Source organism: Vanessa atalanta, chromosome 3 (genome assembly GCF_905147765.1).
Source record: "Vanessa atalanta chromosome 3, ilVanAtal1.2, whole genome shotgun sequence".
NCBI lineage: Eukaryota > Metazoa > Arthropoda > Insecta > Lepidoptera > Nymphalidae > Vanessa > Vanessa atalanta.
Genome location: NC_061873.1, coordinates 8,919,286 through 8,937,471, shown reverse-complemented (window position 1 = coordinate 8,937,471; position 18,186 = coordinate 8,919,286). Strand labels below are relative to the sequence as shown.

The 18,186-nt window shown below is 33.2% G+C and overlaps 1 protein-coding gene across 1 annotated transcript in view; it reads right to left on the bottom strand.

The window, feature by feature from the left end:
• LOC125076826 (muscleblind-like protein 3) overlaps positions 1 to 15,166 on the bottom strand; it is a 103,789-nt gene extending 88,623 nt beyond the window's left edge. The window contains exon 1 of the mRNA XM_047688521.1: positions 15,010 to 15,166. The gene's annotated coding sequence lies outside the window, so the exon portion shown is untranslated. The remainder of the gene's footprint in view (positions 1 to 15,009) is intronic.
• Between the last annotated feature and the right edge of the window lie 3,020 nt (positions 15,167 to 18,186).

Below are 18,186 nucleotides of genomic sequence, written 5' to 3'. Positions count from 1 at the left end.
AAAATGTATACATAACCAACAAGAAGAAAACTACATTAAAAATATTCAGAGCATTATCATATCATAAGGCTACACGCATAAATTTATGAGTTACCATACAAAGGAATTGCATAAGCGTAATAAAACAAGTAAATTCAGGCTCGTATCGCCCACGCGGACGACTTCAGGCGCCATACGCCCACGATTGCATAGACGATTCTAGATATAGCACAATAATCCATCTAAGTTCCTCTTGTTCTACTTGTAATGAGACTAACTCGCATCGCGATGTTATCGTCCGTGTTAATCGATTCTACTACCTGTACTAATTTCTTAACTAGATTGCTACAGAATTTACAAATTATATATACACAGAATCTTATTGTTAAGCCGTATTATTGTCTTAATATTAACATATTCACAGTTATAATCTCATATTGCAACGTCATGTTCGCCTTAAGTGGAAAGTAGAGCATTGGCTGTGCACTTTCTCTCGCCAGAAGGCCGGCGGCTGCGCATAAGCCGTGCAAATTACGAAGAAAATATAAATAATGAGTCCATCTTAAATTAAAAAAAATATATGTATATAATATTAACTTTGACCGTTAATAATACTCATAATAACAGATATTTTGTGAGAATCTGATCTGAAACTTTAAAACATACGTATGTATAAATTAATATTCCACTTGACCAATCAGATTTATCAATCATCATCAATCAATCATGCAATAGAATCGTTCGCAACTTTAGAGTAATAATTTCAGAATTGATTTTAATATACAAAAAATTTAGTTAAAATAAACTATTTAATCTCTTGATAAAATCAGACGCAGAAAACGAGGGGGGGGGGGGTGTAGGGGGAACGGCAATAATGGCGTGCACTCAAAAACCAGTTTGCGAAAGAGCCCTCATACTAAAGTCGGTCGCTAAGCAGCACCGTCGGCCCCGCGACCGGTCCATTAGCCGGGTCATCTGCCTGCACACTGCAGTTAAACCGATCCTCTTAAAATAATAACAACAATATCGCGGTATAAGTATTACATAATCATATTAACAGTTTAAATGACGTTTACCTAACCTATCCACGACATAATATACGTATGTCTATGATGATATGAATGACATTAAGCAAAACTATAACGTTGCATCACTGGAATGTAATGATCTTTTTCGTTACATATTACTTTTCGGATTTAAGTCTTTACTATAATCTTAAAAGACATTTACACGTACCTTAGGTATATTGAAAGCTATCGTATTACAGTTGCAAAGTAATGAACGTCGAGTTGTATCCAAGGGAACGATGCAAACTTGTTTGCTGACATTTCAAAATGATTTCGTACTTGTTGTGTTGATAATCGTTTTGATTTGACGCTATCTTTTAAAAATATATTAATTTTTTAAGTGATTTCGCTCAGACAATGTAGTTTTTAGTAAGGCTTGTGTTGCTATGAAACTAGTTCAGTAAATACAATACGCAAAATTCAAGTTTGGCTTTCTCTAAGCTAAGTTAAAGCTCGCACGGGGAGTGCTTTTGTTCCTAAAAACTATATTTGCGCTGGCACTGTGTTTTATTTCTGTCCAGCAAATTTAGATCGAGCGTATTGGACATGTGTAGTTAGTTTTACTGACTACTCGCATGTTTTTTTAATATCAAAGCTTAAAATATTTTTGAGCAAAATTAATACCTATCCGTAAGATCAAAATTAAATAAAGTGTTAACATCGACTGCAGTAGTAACACACACATAACCAAAAGTAGTCTTGAGGAAGTTCGTCTTATGCTAACACAGGAAATTAGGTACACATTCAAGATATTAAATATTAAATGATAAATGAGCTCATTCTGTTTTTACTTTAAAAATAGGTAGTTCCACGTTCATCATCTGAAAGGATAATGGAAATTTAGGAAATAAAAAAAATGTATATAATAGGTTTTTTTTAATTGGAGCCTCGATAAAAATGTTGCGTTTGGCACTTCAAGTCGAACCGGATTTGCTTGAATAAGTACTAGGTACTTTCGAAGGCGTCATTGGTGGATAGAACGTTATAATATCACTGAATTACCTTGCGTGGGCCAAGGTAGCTTGCAAAGTGAATGTACCTAAAATGCCTGTCATTTGACTTCATCGAATGTATTTTTGTAGAAGGTCAAAGAGCTAACAAAGAAATCGACAGTGTTTGACATTATTTATAACAATCTGATTCAATTATTGGCAAATTTTATCAGCTTGTTTTTATATTGAAGTCGTTTTGTGTGCCGTATTCTAAGGTGAGTAAAGGAGGTTAAGGAAAGTTATAATTATATCCACCAACCCGCAGTGGAACACCTTGGTGGAATAAACTGCAAACATTGTCCTCGAAAAAGAGAGGCCACTTTACTTTTGCCAAAACACGGAAAACAAACATTAAAAGCTTATTTAATTAAATACCGTTATTTATAAATTTATAGTTTTATTAGAATATGCAATGAGGAGATCAATTTATCGAATGATGTTAATTACTCTGATTTCCGAGTAAAAATAAATAATTATATTGCATTATAAAAAAGACAATCAAAACCAGTAATTACTCGCAGTAAATGTTTAAATAGCGAAAATCCAATTCCATTAATTGATACAATAAATACTATAATCCAATCCAACTAATTCTCTATCAATTAACTACTGTTTGTTGATCTTTGTGTAAGTAAAAAAATATATACAAATTACAAAACGTTTGGTATGAACTGGTTCTACGTGTTGATTTAGAAGACTTATTTTAAACAATTTAAAGGTGTTAAACTAAAACATTGTGTAATAATAATTATCGTTCGTGAACCCTACGTGTTTATTTTTTAATTCCCAAAATATATGAAATTGAAGATTTAGTGTAGCGATATCGCAAAAAAATTAACCCTTCGGCGGATATGACTCATTACGCGGACTGCCAGGAAATGATATTAAATTTTCACGATGGCGTTTTATGTTACCCGCGCAGCCGGTTTCGCTAGTTCATGCATATTTATCAAAATAACAGTGCCGATTGAAAGGCTGCATATAAACACGCACTGAATTGCAAAATGGCGCTAGGGACTAAGGAATTAAGAGTTTAAATGTAATAGTTTTGAGGGTGTAATTTTGCACGCTGCTCTGATTGCATTCGGACGGTGCGTCGATGGCGGAGGCGGCGGCGGCGCGGCGACGTTGTCCGACAGTCATTAGCGAAGGCACCCCCTCTGTTGTGTAGAGGGTTAGCGAATTCCGCGAACCGCGCGTCGATCGACTATGACTCACAGCGATGGCGCCGGAAAAGCGACGATTGTCCACTCTATACGTTAATTATGCTTTCTGTTTAACACAATTGTGGCAGGTTTCAATTATTAATTACTAACATCAAAATCTACTATTAACGTTTTTATTTTCGTGAGTTTGACATAAGCTTTGCACGAAAATAACTTACGATAAAAACAGTCAATCGAACATAAAAAGCAGGTTTATCTAGAAAGGATGATTTCACGATTAAACGGATGCGATCCGTTTCATTGTAATCCTCATCGTTATCCTGATTATGTTACTTAGGGTACATTTCTATTAAAGGATTATTTAAAGTCACTTGTTATTTTTTGCGAGCCATATGTAGAAGTTAATAAATATGAGTAAATGTTAATATGACACCCAAGAAGGTCGGGTGTACGAATTTCGAAATTGGCAAAAAAAAAAAACAACACATAACATTTTTTTCATTATACCGGATTCCCAAGTGCCTGAATAAAACAGAGGTCGGGGACGAAGCAAGTTGGCGCTAATTTCACTGGGAAACATATCGCTGGGCGGGTGATGACTAAGTTGTTTATGTTAGCCCTCGGGCGAATGACATTTGGGATAAATTGTTATTTACGTCAAATAGCTCGCTGTACTTTATATATAAATTGAGTTTACTTGGTAAAATTATGTTTGTTATTCCAAGTTTGGGAACTTTATCCGATTGAACGAAACATCCCATATAACTTTCATAGAACGACACATAAGGTTCTTTAATTGCATACTTATGTTACTATGCTTAGTTAGTATGATTTCGTCATTACGAAAACATGAATTTATAGCCTTCAGAGAAAAGGAATATCAATATTATAAATCAAATGTCAATGTTATGTACACTGATTATTTAGAAACATGAATGATCTAAGAGTACATTTATAAAACAACAAAAAGTGTTTATATCATAAACTCGAATTGTCACCAACTCGAAATCAATATTTACCAAATTAAATTATATAACAAAGGAATATATCAAATTGATTCGCGAGATATCTGATTAGGAGTGGTCTTGCGACGAGTGAATATAAAAGTAAGTCATGACGTAATAAAATAACGAACCCTAGCCTTCGAAGACACCTTGTTCGCAATAACTTCTCGTTAAATAAATGAAACTGAGGCTATAGATACAATAATAAAGTTTCTCATCCAATTTGTCTCACCTCACGTTTTATTCGCTATCCTTCTGACTTATTACTACGCAATACAGACCGAACACTGAAATTGCTTGATCCGTAGCATTGTAAAAGTCCCACTCTCATAAAACTCCCACATATTTCACGACAAATAAACTTCTCATCCTATGAAATTTTCTTCTCGAGGAGCAGTTCACTGCAGGTAATATTTCAAAACATGTGTCATTCATAACTTTCGCCTTCGCAATGTCTGTCGATGGAGCCCGGGCGAAAAGGTCTCAATAATAAATTTTTCGTGAGCCCGCTCCGTTATCCCCGCGAGCGAGCCCAGGTACGTTTTACGGCCGCGCAAGGGAAAATAAACGAAAAATAAAATAAAAGTCGAAATGGCTGACATAAAACTATTTGCCCAAATATACCGCGTGAAAAATGTTTTTCAAAACATCAAATGAACAAGTACGTATTACAATGGTTTGAGAAAATGAAAAACGTAATCATTTTACATAACCAAACATTTGTTAACAGACGTTTCGGTATTGAAGGCCTTTGTCTGAAAACAAGAAAATAATTGTTTAAAATATTATTAGCTACCCGTTGCGACATCGGATGGGTAAAATAAGGATATAACGCCTTTTTTTAATAACTACATGACCATTCACCTGGCCAAATATTATATATATAATATATTCATATATATTACATATATTAGAAATAGTATCAAAACAAGCGATCTATACACGTATATACTGGGCTAATACATCTTCCAACACATTTTTCCCATCTTGTTGCATCTCAAAAAAGCTGCTCTATAAGTAATCGCTAATTTATTTTTTATTTTTCAGAGGATGATTACTGAGCGACGCATTTAACTAAACTTTAGTTGTAAAACATAAAAATGTTTACTATTAATTAATTATTATCTATTAAATATTTGCAGTAGCAGTTTTGCTGTTGACATTTTGGAGATCTACATTTTTTGTGTGTATGTTTTACAGTGTTCGCTTAATAAACGCGGCGTACTAAAAACAGCGCAAAATTTTCTCTCCGCATATATTCACATAATAAGCTATATCTCAAAAATGTATAAATATAAATATACTATAGAGCCCATGTTCTTTGTGGAACTAAAACATATTATAAGATGCTTTTTTTTTCGAACACCGTATCTTCAAATTGCACTGATAGCAGTTAAATTTGAAAGAAAATCCGAATCGAAAATGAGATTGGCGCGTTCAAACAAACTCTTTTTCTTTATAGTCCATAAAAAATATTACTATTATAATTTTGTCGAACATTTACGTTATTGAGCATTGTTGAATTCGATTTTTTAGAGAGCTAATTATGCGTTGCAATGCCTCTACTTTGTACAAAATTATCGGATACCCACGACTCGCGCGCCACCCTACATTACACTGATACTTCGTTACCAGAAATCTATACTCAAGCGCCAACAACAACGGTACAAAATTTCAACTTAATCGTATTAACGATGCGTGAACGCATATACGGACAAAAACAAGCATTAATATTTATATAAGTATAATATTTTCAAGTTAGAGATAATTTGGCATATTAATAAACGTATTATGATGATTCGATGTTACGGTATCTATTAAATAAAGTTTTAGATTAAAATTTTCGTATGAATATAAAATAATTACATGTTCTGTTTATGTGTATAGGCTAGAGATACCTTTGGTCGCCAATCTGAGTTTTAAACGTAGTTTGAAATTTGTCAAATGCCGTGTCGGAGTCGCGTGATGAGGCGCATTAAGTCTCGGCGCAAGTCACCGAGCTCCGCCGGTCGACCTGCTTCACAAGTGATAAACTACCCCCTATAACTACATTATTTTTTCGCGATAAATACCGTGTCATATAGAGTAAATAAAGCACAGAAATAGGAAATCTGTAATTATAACATATTAATACCGATTGATCCAATGCGATGCCGAGATCTGGCGACGAAATAAATTAAAGGTCTCAATTTTATGGTTGCTCATTTTTATTTAAAACTTAAACGAAACGTAATATATGTAAGAAAGTCCGTCTTGTATGTAAATGTATGACGATACAAACTTAATAAAACAAACCGTGTTATTTAAATTTGCTTATATATTAACTATGCAATTTTTTTTTATATTAGAAAAGTAGCAATATCCCATTATAATAATTTTAATATTCCTATTTACTCCTCCAATAAACCTTAAAGCCTTTGCTAGGAGTGAGGACTATAATAGTCCAAGGGACCAGGCTCGAACATGCTACTTTTTTACATCGCTTGGCGGCCCGTAAACCATTGCGCTATCGACGCTTTATTTGCGTTTTATTCGTTATTATAACAAATAAAACCAAATTAATCCTTTTATGGGGAAACAAAACGGTATATTGGAAATAAAACAAACGAACGGCCGCAATCGAACTCCTCGTAACCCAGGTAAATATTTTACTACAGAGTAATCAGGGAGCCTTATTTCTCACGTTACGTTCTATATTCGTTTTATATTTATTACGTTAACTTTTAAGTAAAGTATTGTTTAGCATGTTTTGAAGTCATTTTATACGGAATTGTAAACATATTCGGTACCAGAATTTGTATGCTATATTGTCGATACGTAATGGAGTCTGTGTCGGAGGGCAGGTCGGAAGCTCATAGCGTTCTGCTAAAAGCAGACAGACGGCAGAGTCATGAGTGATATGTCCTTCCGTAGCAAACGCTCTAAGCGAAATAGCCATCGACATATCTACTTACTTAGTTTCACCTGAAAGTAAATTCATAGGTATATTCTGTTTATAACAAATATACTGTAATCGAATAAACTGTAATGAAATATATTTATATTTCTTACGTCACATACGTAACCGTAGCTTTATCCGTATAAAATGAAAGTCGTGTCGTACGCTCTAATAAATATGTAGCTTAAATGCGACCCTAATCGGAAAGGCAAAACGGCAACAATACAAACAGGCGTGGTATCAAATTGTCGAGCATGCAAACACATTAAAGAGCGCCGGGTAAACGACGCCTAATGATTATCTATACATTGGCTCTGCAGTAAAAGAAAAGCAATGTACGTAAATAAAAAAAGGTATATTTTATTGGGCTTTGTTTCAGAAGAGTCGGACGGCAGCTGGTTGACGGGATACGTCGCTTATCTGACGCCACACCTTTTGTATTGTCGTTGACCCAATTCGTAGGTACTCGACCGCGACCGTGCGCACCTAACCTTCAGACACATCATTTTTATGACTAATCCTTTAGGCCCAAATTTGTAGCAGAGTCACAATAAATATTAAATATATTATTCAAATGAAGATATTGACGCTACCTTGGTAATGGTTTCCTATTGTTTCCTGTTAATATTTTAATTAACTTATACTCTTATACCAAGTTACGCATTGCTATCCGATCATATAAACATATATGTAATAATTGCGATATTTCAATGTATATAAAATTAAAAGCTTTGTTTATAAGTCCGTAACATATTACCTTTTCTTTGTAACCGAATGTAACTGCATCATTGCGGCACATTATATACGATTAAAACAGTAAGTTGTGCAAGGCCGATCGCCAGCGCGATAGTTCGCGGGGTCAAAAATAGCAGGCGAGGGCCGTACCTGGCGCCACCCCGCGCTCAATGTCAACTTTCAATCATGGGCGGGCGGTAGGAATCGGCCAGGAATAGGGTTATCGCTCTTTTATTTTAAAAAAAACTCGAAATCATTTAGTTACGTACGTTAAATATCTTACGTAAAGAAAATTTAGCTGTATTTAGGCGTGGTAATTAGTACAATTGCAATACATGACAATGAATAGAAATTTGTCAACTGATTATTTTGCGTTATAATAGTTGTCCGTTAACTTCGTTGAAGAATAATCTTATTTTTATATTATAATTGTAAACCGTATAAGTTAGTTAAAATATTTTTTCATATTGTGCTCTTTGCCTGCTAGCCCTACGTGGTTCATGCGACGTTAGCTTCGTATTCTTAGTCCTGTCGTGGTCGTATTGTAGACTTGGTATTTTTTACGATGCCGCTCTTGCTTCATCGGCGATTACAATTTGTCAAGAAAGGCTCCTCGTGTCGAGAGGAGAGATTAATAAAGATTTTTTTAGCCTCATACTACTTACGTTCTTGATTGTCTATTGGAGCCTCAACATATATTGTTTAATTTATAAATTATATATTCCAAACATAATAATTAAGAAGCAGAAAGACGTTAATTACATTGTTTACTAAAACTCTTTGCGTAATAATGCACTAAATTATTATTTTAGTAATACAATAATGGTTTAATACAGTGTTTTAATTTTTGAAACTGTATCGCCGTATTCCAAATGAGGATACTATGCGACCGTCCCTTCTGTTGGCTTCGTACTTTTACCACAGATCCTTGCAAACAGTTTCAGTGTGAATTTTATTCTGGGAAGTAAATTAAATAAACTTCTATGAGTTTTTGTTGGAACCTTTTTGTCCTCTTTGTTTACATAGCAGCTCGCAAAGCCTCTCCGTGCCAACAGTCGCTTTGTCAAGCGTCGGGTGACATTAGCTCGACCCGCTGTCAGATAATTTGGAAGCCAAATAAAATTATTTCCAACTCTATTTCCGGAAATGTTGATAAGATTTGAAATGTTAATAACAACTATGATTTAATATAAAATATTAATTTTTATTTAAAAATACGCATTAATTGAAGATTTTTTTAATATTTCAATAAATCTAATAAGTATCTTTTCTTTAACAACAATATACCAAGAGCTCAGACCTATGAAGAACTGGTGAAAGGAAAAAGCAGGATATTTTTTGCTTTTATCAATTTAATTTTTATTAAAATCGGTTTTAAACGTTTTTCCTTAGTAGGTACCTACTAACTTAATATATCCTACTAACATTATAAACTCACCTCGACTTATTTTTCTTATATGACTTTTTTCCAGATTAAAATACTACAATCCGATTGAAAATATACTTTATAGATTTGTGGCGAACATAAGCTATATAGCTTGTTTATGTGGTGAATATTTTTGGAGAATAACTTGTCGTATCTACGTAGTCGGAGAGAAAATGTCTTTCCGGCCGAAGGTACCACAACTATAACAGACGCACAAAATCTTTGTAAATCTCCAAAATGGCAACAAAAAACTTCCACGATCGCTTAGATACATATTTTATAAATGTCATCGTAACAATTTTTCTCATATATGTAAAATATACTATGAATAAATTCTATATTTGAAGTTCTTTAGATAGGAAAATAGTAAGTCGAGAGGCAAAATATAACTTTGTAGTCAGTCGCCCGTTCTAAAGTCAAGTCGGATCAACTTTATACGTTGGTGTCAATCAATCTAAGCAATAAGGTCAATATAATGTATCGAGAGCAATGTTCAACATTCATATCGAAGCTGAAAAATCATAACTAGAAGTCTTGTTTAAACCGGCCCGAAGCATTTGCCAGTCCATTAAGGATAACGAATCCGCAGGATCAACTTGAGGGTAGTAAAGTTTATTAATGGCTCGATTACAAGCTCGACCCGTGGTGTAAAGAAGTGCTATCAATCAGTCAGGTGTGCGACGGGAACGGTATCTATTCTCTCAGTAACGCTAATAACAAAATTCCGACGCTCCTGTTTGTTCTAGAGAAAGGGGTGAAGATGAATATCCTTAAACGCTTTATTTAGTTAGTTATTCGCATTGTGAAACTAATGCCAAAATATTAGTTTCACGATTCGAAATACAAAACTTTTTAATTCCAAAACTATTTTTTTTTTATTGCGTTATTGCGTAAATATTTCAAAATTCAAAATGTACCTATTATAACTTAATTGTTTTGTGTTTAATAATTAAATGTATGGAAAATTAAATAAAGGTGTGTTGGTCAAGGGTAAAAAAGAAAAAGGAATTCGTTTGTAAGTTAAGTAATCTTCGAATTTAATATTGAAAATAATCATACGCCGTAGATGAGCAGAAGGTAAATAGCCAAGCTATGGAGGCACCAGAGCGACGGACGCCACTGTCCGAATAGCTCAATTACAGTTAATTCGCAACGCACACACATTCAACGCGAGGTGCATGCATGTGCGACGTCCACATTAATGTATGTAAATGCATGCGACCGGCCGCGGCCGGCCGCCGACGCTCACAATATTGCGACATTAAACGGAATATGGCTGACGAGACGGACATTTTGGACAAAAGTCGACATTTGCTAACGTTATGCAGCCACTCATGTACACTTAATGTTTCGAATAACCATTAACGACGATTGTTCGTAGAGCTATTGCTGTACAGTCATTTTTATACAATATTTCAGACTTTCTAAGTCTCGTATTGTACCTATATTAAAATCGTTAAGATCGATCTATTTAGTGCAACGAAATAAAATCAGTTTAGATTTACAAAAACATTTAGCAAATAGACAAATATATATTTTCTCATTCAACATGAACTGAATAATACCGTACATACAGAAACGGGCGCATACTTGGGTATGGCGATGTGGCTATGTTTACGTCTAGGCGGCTGTCGAAGCTACGTTATCCTATAAGTATTTAAGTAACCTTCCACGAGATCGATCTATGTTAAAAAGCGTCCTCTTCCAAACTTCAAGATTTTTCTTTAGATACAAAATAAATATTTACTTAAAGTACGTTTGAAGATGTCTCTTTAAATTAATGTTAGGGTTTCTATATTTATTGTTAAATAAAAACTTAAAGAAAATTTAGTTTGATTATTCCACGGTGTCTTGTATGATTTAGCTGTCTAAAGTATACATCACCAATTTTAGGTATTTTAGCCTTTGTTAAGATTTTAAGAAAGCCGACCGCAATTGATTCTTTTGTGCGAATCCGTCTTGGTAATTACCACCCACTAATCACTTATTCTAGCACTAAACAGTATTACGTAATATTGTTGTGTTCCGGTTTGAAGAGTGAGTACAAGAACAAGGGACATGACATATGACGTCTTGAATCCCAAGGTTGGTAGCGCATTGCCAATGTAAGGAATATTTAATATTTCTTACACCAATGTCTATGGATGGTGGTGATCACTTACCATCAGGTGGTCTCTTCGGTAATCCGTTCACCATATATAAATACAAAAAAAGAATACAAGCAAATAACCTAAAAACTTAGTAAATGAACGGTCCGTTTTTTGTATAGATGTGCTATATATTCTATTAAAGTACATAGTTACTTCAATTAGTTATATGAATTTTACCTAGAAACAGATGCCACATCGTTGACAAATTGAATTTATTTTAGCTTCAATCTCTTTTAATTTTAATTTCCCAACATGAAGCTAGATATACATTTCTTGGTACTAAGGTCGTGGTCAGGCTCTATTGCTCCATCGCGTTTGAGGTACAGAGGAAACAAAAACATACCGATCATACATGTCACCTTGATTGGACTAAATGTTTCATTAGATCTTTGTGACTATGATCACATTTAACAAAATCTGACTCATATTCAGGAGTCATTAACGCACAATGTCATACATGTTCTTACATGGAATTACAACGCCAAAACAAGCATTCGTACATTGATAACTAGAGGTATGTCGTCTAATAGCGTTTCTGCCATTGTATCAAGGGAGTGACGGATAGAGTTGACGCTATACTAAAAGTGTTCTATAAAAATCCTAATCAAAACTTTGACCAAGTATGCGATATTTATCTACAGCGAATGGTTTACTTTATCAACAACGTGAAACCTGTAACGACACAAATTTCATAAAATTGAAGTGCTTCGAACAACGTTCGGCCGGTCCGGTTGTGTTAATGTAGTGTTCGCAACATTATCGTAGAAATAAAGACATGGCAAGACATTACCCAAACTGTTTAATAGCAGACGAAGAAAACTCGACCAGTCGACGTCGGAAAGCGCGTGGACTTTCTAGTCAAATCAAGACCACGAAATATGTAAATCTGGTAGGGGAGCAATGGCATAAAAGAGCCAGTTTACTAAACGGATCAAAAAAGTATACTTTTAAGAAAAGCAATGATTACTCTTTTTTGATTCAATTATTATTCATTTATTAAACAACGTTATTTAATACGAAAAAAACTTAAATACTACGGAAAAATCAACGAATATTTTTTTTTTTTTAAATGTGTTTTTGGATCTTTCATAACATATAGGTATTGAAAGAGCCACTGAAACCTATGTTCTGTTTTATAAAGTATAATTGTAGGAATAACGCAAAAGAATTACTTATATTTTATTAACAAAATTAAAACGCAGTGCTATGGAAGAGCCGGTTATTAAAGAGCCAGCTCTTTCAAGGCCCAATCACCCGGCTTTTTCAGAACTAATTCTTTAAAAAAAATACTCAAATAACAACAATTAAAAACTTTTGCGGCTTAGTTTTTACGCAGCTGCAAGGCCAAATATATGCACAAACTCAATCTATAATCCATATACCTATAGTTGATTATAATGAAATACCAAAAAACAAGTTGAATAAAGTACAATACTTTCTTTTTAGTACCAAAAACTTTGACTCGTTGTGTTGGCGTCCGTCTGTTGGTTCCGGTGGACTACCAATGTTTGTGAGTGACGGGAAATTAGTATTGCCACTCAAATATTAAATTATAAACCAATCCGTTGATAAACTCTACCAAAATAATACAAGTGGCTCTTTCGAAACTTTATTCTTTCGTGCCACTTCTCCTCTACTTAAGGCATAAAATGAAATGAATAAGTCAATTATCATTATCATTCCTAGAACAAGATAACGCTTATTTAATAGTAACCAATAGATTATTTTAGTTGGTGGGAGGGCTTTGCTCAAGTCTTGTCTTGGAAGGTACCGCTACTCGTTCTTCGCCCCTATGGTATTTTTTAAATATTAGACTAATAATACAATATTTATCATATATCTCTATTTGTGACAATCTCTGAAACTAGTATATCCGATATCTTCTAGTAAAAATTCAACATACTGTGTGAAAAATAAATTATCGTCAGAACGTCGTTAAATTGACGCATGTTGATGATAAGACGACTCGTATGCCGTGACGGCATACGGCATGACACTCTTTTTCTTGTCATCCTTCTTCTACTACGTAACCATGTTTTTGTTTGATTTATTTATTGTTTTTTAATTGCACATTTTTTCAATAATCATCAAATTCGACGGGTACTGTAGCTTATTAGTAAAATGTAGATTTACGCTGTACCGGATTTTTTCGTAAACATAAAACTCTACAAATTGTACATACAAAGTTTTCGTATGTTTTATAGCGTTGGCAGCGTTCGCTTGAAAAGCAATCGGACCGACAATTTTCTCTATGTTGACATAACAAGCTGTAACTTTAAAAGTGTGCAACATATAAACAACATTGCCTACGTTCGTCCTGATATTCTAAACAACCATACTTAAATATATTTTTTTAGGAACTGATTGGAAGTGTGTGCATAATTCTCCCCTTAACGTAAGCGTTGAAATTTGAATGTTCCCAGGAAAACATGATAAAATAGGGGCAGGATAAATATACGATACCCCATAACTTATGGAATTTAACAGAAACGCCAGCCTCCTCGGACGGAATATCATTCGTGGTGACCAATAGAATCAACCCATAACAATAAATTAAAAAAAAACCTTCGTTTTTCGTAAAAGTAATCAAACCGCGTAATTTTTGGAATTTTTATTTTATAGTTTTCTTTTACATCTAAGCTGACAACTCACCAAAAAACATGGACGAAGATTTACGTGAATATGAATATTAAAAGCTATATCTATGAAAATATACAACATATAAACATACAGCACAGTTGCGTCTCCCTAAAACTATAAGTTATCATAATGTAAAGTTCCGTATCAGTAGTAAGTTTTTGCGAGAATCCGCAATAACAAACCCCCATACTTCTTTATTATGTTATTATTTATTATTTCACTTTATCAGGGTTGGTCAAACGCTAGTATGATTATTATTTAGCAGAAAAACAACAACTTTTAATATTTATTAGACCATAATTGTCGACAACTTATTTTGTAAGTTAGTATTCTAGTTTTGTGTAGATACACAAGCATTATTTAAATCAAGTTATAAGAAGAAACTTAAATATTGTATTATGTTATTAAAAAGTATATTGAATTATTATTTTAATTGTTTTTATGAAAATTAAAACGAGCTAAAGGTAAATTTTCCTGCCGCCTAAACATTTCAATGCTCACTAACGCCCCCTACGGGACTTTCAGACAACGTCATTGTTTTATCAAGCTGGCATTGTCATGGTGATTCACTTCATGTCAACATTTGCACCACATTATGTTAATATTTTGCTACCACAAATTATCCTACGCGAATATGAATTCACTACAAGTCCTGCTATTATTATAAAACAAAGCTTAGTTTTATCAGATTTATAAACTTGTCTGTCACAATACCAGTAGGATTTGCTAATTCTTTTATCTTTTTGAATACTGTAAATGGTTTCAAAAGTATCAAATTAATCTTTGGATCACAATTGAGACTAATATTAACTCATAACAGATCCCATTAAAACCCAAATGGCTGTAAATGAACATCGTATGTGATGTCGAAGAGGTTATGTTCACGACAAACAAAAATATTAAGGCGTTTACCTTGTTTTATCTGAAGTCTGTCTGCTAGCACCACTATTATACGGCACAATATATTTCACATTAACGAAATACAAGAATTTTAGTTAAAAAATTGGTTTACATCACAGAAATAACAAAATAAAACAGAAAACATTGAAAGCGGGCAAGAAGCGCGATACGAAACAGCAAGCTAAGCAGCAGCTGACTACAAGCGCATGCCCGATGTGACCTTGTATGGGCGTTCGGCCGTCCAATATATTCATATTTTAACCGTAGTTTGAGTAAAGTAGGTGTTAATTGTAAATCTGTGTGACAAATAAATTTTACACATTTCAACTACAAACATCAATAATAATTTGTTATAATATATCTTAATTTATATTGCATATGTTTTATCAAATTTTATTATTATGAGTGTGAATAAACGGAATTATTTATCGGTGAAAAATGTACATTTTAATTTTTATTTAAGTATATAGTGAAAAGCATGCATGTGATAATATATTAATAGCGAATAAAATTTTTGACGTCCGTACAAAGTTGTAAGTGTGGATGCGCAACGTGGAGGAGTAGTGTGGGCGCGCACCGGCGGCGATGGTGTTGCACTCTAGCGGGCATATTGTGAATTATCGATTCTCCTTGTGCCGCCGCCCGCTATTGGCTCTGCTTCGTAATTGGTTTATGTAGCCCGTTCGTAACATGAATTCAAATTTAGCGCGCGCTGGGGCTCTCGAATGAACAGAGCCGAGTATTTGTACAGGGAAAATTACCCGTTCCAGATAATAAAATCTAGTAAAATACTATGGAAACTTTGTTTCACTCTCAGTGCGATGTTTCGAGGATATAATATACTCGCTCGCCTTTGGGCTCGTTAATTTAAATAATGCGATCTGACTCGAAAATTTATTAAAAAGAAATAAGTACATTATGATGCGATACGTATTCGTTCTATTCAACCATAAACGGTGAAGTATAATTAATTATTGTTATTATGATAATGCTCTTTAGTGATGAGTTTTGTTTTATGTTTTACTGTAAGTATTTATTATAGATAGTAAGTTTCTCATATTTAATTAAGTACGCTATGACTTTTAGTGATGTTATAAAAAATTAATTTTAATTTTTATTAATTTTTTTTTTTTTGTTTTTCTTTTATAATATGTAGTTATTGTGTTTGTAAACGACGATAGCATAGGCCAATAATCTTTTTTAAAATTGTATAATATATTTTAGTTTCAACTTAATTTAAACTTTATTTTACATGTTGACACCATACACTGTGAATGTTATGTACACTTGTAATCGATGTACATATCAGAAGTTGATTTTCTTTTTTTGCATGTTGTGTAAACCATCAATTAATATGTATATTGTTAGTGTACTTATTAAATAAAAATAAAAATAAAATAAAAAAATGAGATATCTTAAGAAAAACAAAAATTTTAATGAAATAAGTTTTTAATTCGAATGAAGCTAAGGTTAAATCAATAAAAAATATTTTTAGAATAATTTAGAAATGATATTATTCTAATAATATTTTATTTACGTATCATTACGTATCGTTTTTTTAAAGAACAATTGTCTTTTTTTATAAAGTAAAACCTTAAGGCGTATTACACATAGCAGGTTGTTTGAGCATCGTCTTGCTCCAGCGCTAAATTTAAGAGGAGGGGAACTGATATTTATGCACGTTAATAAGAAGCCGAGCTGCAGACAAAGCCTACCTTACGAACAATCTGCTACAAAAGTAGCTCATAAGTTTAATTTTCCTTTGAAATATTGTTACGTTAGAGAACCAATATGGTAAAATACTATTAGTAGAATCAAAAAAATTATATTTTGATGTTTATATATTATTATTATAAATTATATTATTATAAATGACACGTTTTGTGTTTTTTTTTTTGTAATACCTAATGAATCTAATGATATAATTTATATCGTACCGCACGACACACTTAAAACTAATAGCTTTTTATCTATTATTTATTCATTATTTATATATAAATGTTATACATTGTATTCACTTAATATTGATATAATATTTATTTTGTCATTCACATACCGCTTGTATTAATTAATATATGAGTTATCACATATTTTTTTCCCATTTCTAAACCCTACTGATGTTACTACATTTGTCTAATCAACAAAAACAAAGTAGCATGGGACGGTCCACATGAAACAACGAAATTAATTGTAATTGAAAAAATATATAATTAAAGAAAACTACTGAATAAGTTTCGTTAGAAAAATAAGTATCCTTTATTTCCTATGAGTTGACGTGAATATATTCGTACTTATATGTCGATGTGATTTCAAATATCAAAGACCTACATTTCAGTAAGTAAATTCATACGATGTGTATCTTGTAGTTTACTCATTGAAGTGAGCCCAGTGAGCGCCGACGACTTGATTAGCGAACTCCAGCTTATATCTAATTTATAAATCTAATTTATAAATATAATCTAATTTATATATTCAATAATAATTATACATATAAACCTGTCAATAAATTATCCAAGTATAAAATATAAATAGCCGGTTATAATAATTAAACACAAAAACAGTAGTTTTATACTAGGTAAGTATATACAGAGATATATGTAGGAAACGCTGATATATCAGGATTATTGTATTATATTTATATAATAAATGTCATAGTCAACATTACAAACATTTGATTGACACTTGACGTTTCAAAAATTGTTGGATTTTGATATTAAGTTAATAATGCTACCGGCTCATTGTAATGTAACCAGGGCCGGATCTACTATCTACTATATGGCTTTTTGGGCTTCAGCCCAGGGCCCCGTGGATACAAAGAGGCCCCAGCTAAGTGAAGTCAAAGTCAAAAATAGACGATAATACGAAAGAATCCATAATGTTATTAAATTAAACAGATCGTATGGTTTACAGACCTGCAAGTCCTGCAATTAATCAAACCCATTCGATTAATTTAATTCAAGTCTACGTTCAGATATGTCCTAGATGGGCCCCTAAGTAGTGTTAGCCCTGGGGCCCCTAAACTTACGGACCGGCCCTGTTTGTAACGCGACATTGCAGCCGGGAAGTGAACACTGCGAGCAAGTAACATTAACGCACTGTCTTCCTCGCTGCAAAAAAATAATTTTGAAAAGTAAGAACTGCATCGCGAAGAACATAGGTAGGCTGATAGAACTAAGCCTAAGTCTATTA